We start from the raw sequence: 2,500 nt of genomic DNA on the forward strand, positions 1-2,500 counted from the left end.
TATGCTGAAAAACACCATGCCAGATTGGGCACCAGGTCTCTAGGCGCTTGGAGGACATATTGGGTCTACATCCCTCAGTTTCTAAGGTCCAAGAAATGTTCACCCTCCACCCTAATAGAGAGGTCGTGGTCGATCGTGGCTGAGAGGGGAAGAAGGTAGCAGGGCAAAATGCTCATGGTTCTTCTCTAATAATGGACCAACGTCCTCTCTCTCCTTAACTGTGGTTCTGCCTGGCTACTGGGGCTACCAGTTGTAAGCCTGCAGCCCACAAGGAGTTGGTTTGTCCCTCTCACAAATGTAAATGGGTAAGCATTCAATTGCACACACCTGCCTGCGTCCACAGACCCTCGCGCGCACACACACTTTTGTCAACAAGCTTTTTTATGTAGTTAAGAGAATCAGGGACCCATGTTGAAATACAAAAGCAGCACACCACGTGACGGCCGTCATGTAGAGTCCAGCAGCAAATGGGAAACGTTTAACTAGCCGTGGTCCTATTACTGCAGCTCTACCGTGGAACAACTGCTGGATGAGTCCTGCTGGAGAATATTGAACCTACATTAAGTCTGAGGTAAATAAGAATACCACAGGAACATAATGAAAAAGAGACCTACAACCCTTCCGAGCCAGATAGGAGTCGAACCTACAATCTTCTGATCCGTAGTCAGACGCGTTATCCATTGCGCCACTGGCCCTATGTATTTGCACCTATCTTTTTGTCCTTAAGAGGGCTAGAAAGCGTGTGTGTGTGTGTGTGTGTGTGAAGGCACAAGAAAACCCATCTGACCACCTGAAAGTCTGTTCTGTGAGGTTTTCCTAAGTTGTACAAAGGACATTAGGAGAAGGAAGGACCTAAAAGCTAGGCAAAATGGTCCTAGATCCAAGAAAATCTTTTAGATCAGGTTCAGTTTCTTAAATACTCTGGGTTAACATAATCAGCTCCAGGTCTGTGTGGGGCTGAGCTTGTGAACTCCTTAGTAAGTAGGCGGGTACAACAAAAGGGAGTTTAATATTACAATAGGGGTTAAAATTCAGACACCTTGTCGTAGGCTCACCTTGTCCAGGGACCCAAGCATGCTGCCTTTCCACACTCAGAGCACTTCACCTAACCTACTGTGCAGCTGTTTCGCCTTTAATATCAAAGTTCCACAGGCAGCGTGATGTCACAATGCTCCTTGTCTGTAGCCCAAACCATGAGCCTTTGCAACCCTGGCATAATCTACATACTTACGGTGTGTGAAGTCTTGGACCACGAATGCAGTGAAGAATAATGGATTGCTACTCTTCATACATTTTTGCCCATTGGCTCAGATTTGAATGCTTACTGGCCATCTGAGCATCTCTGCCAGGCCACCCTATGTCTAGAGACTGTGGATTTAGAGAGTTTATAAACATTGTCAGTTCATCAATAAAGTGTGCTCGCTTCGGCAGCACATATACTAAAATTGGAACGATACAGAGAAGATTAGCATGGCCCCTGCGCAAGGATGACACGCAAATTCGTGAAGCGTTCCATATTTTTAACAGCTTTTAGGAGAGAAATCTTCTTTGTTTTCAAGACTTATTGAAATAATAAAGCAGGTTCCAGTCCTGTGTCATGTAATATGTATTTTTAAATTGTCTCTCCTCAACATTTTTAATGTATTTGCCTTGCAGTAAAGAAGGTGCGCTCTATGTCCAGCAGCATTTTACAATGAAGCCTGCAGGACTTCGGGGACTTTTCTTTCTCTTTTTCAGCCTCCCTGTCATTATTCTTCACCACCTCCAAATCTATACTGCTGCTAGTGATGAGTTGCTTTGTGGGAAGCAGGATAAAGAGAAGGGCAGGGCCTATGCAAATGATGGCCTCAGGGATGCCTGGGAGTCCCTTTTCAGCAGTACTGTTAAAATCTGCCTTGCAACCAGATTGGTCGGGTATGCTGAAAAACACCATGCCAGATTGGGCACCAGGTCTCTAGGCGCTTGGAGGACATATTGGGTCTACATCCCTAAGTTTCTGAGGTCCAAGAAATGTTCACCCTCCGCCCTAATAGAGAGGTCTTTGCTGATCGTGGCCGATCGTCGCTGAGAGGGGAAGAAGGTAGCAGGGCAAGATGCTCATGGTTCTTCTCTAATAATGGACCAACTTCCTCTCTCTCCTTAACTGTGGTTCTGCCTGGCTACTGGGGCTACCAGTTGTAAGCCTGCAGCCCACAAGGAGTTGGTTTGTTCCTCTCACAAATGTAAATGGGTACGCATTCAATTGCACACACCTGCCTGCGTCCACAGACCCTCGCGCGCACACACACTTTTGTCAACAAGCTTTTTTATGTAGTTAAGAGAATCAGGGACCCATGTTGAAATACAAAAGCAGCACACCACGTGACGGCCGTCATGTAGAGTCCAGCAGCAAATGGGAAACTTTTAACTAGCCGTGGTCCTATTACTGCAGCTCTACCGTGGAACAACTGCTGGATGAGTCCTGCTGGAGAATATTGAACCTACATTAAGTCTGAGGTAA

The 2,500-nt window shown here is 46.1% G+C and overlaps 2 non-coding genes across 2 annotated transcripts; one reads left to right on the forward strand and one right to left on the reverse strand.

Moving 5' to 3' along the window:
• Positions 1-622: 622 nt before the first annotated feature.
• Positions 623-695, reverse strand: TRNAR-ACG (transfer RNA arginine (anticodon ACG)). Its single transcript has one exon. It is a non-coding gene; the product is annotated as a tRNA-Arg (tRNA).
• A 720-nt stretch (positions 696-1,415) lies between these two features.
• LOC144764773 (U6 spliceosomal RNA) lies at positions 1,416-1,522 on the forward strand. The gene has a single exon (XR_013596803.1). It is a non-coding gene; the product is annotated as a U6 spliceosomal RNA (small nuclear RNA).
• The last annotated feature ends 978 nt before the right edge of the window (positions 1,523-2,500 follow it).

Source organism: Lissotriton helveticus, chromosome 6 (assembly GCF_964261635.1).
Source record: "Lissotriton helveticus chromosome 6, aLisHel1.1, whole genome shotgun sequence".
Taxonomy (NCBI): Eukaryota; Metazoa; Chordata; class Amphibia; order Caudata; family Salamandridae; genus Lissotriton; species Lissotriton helveticus.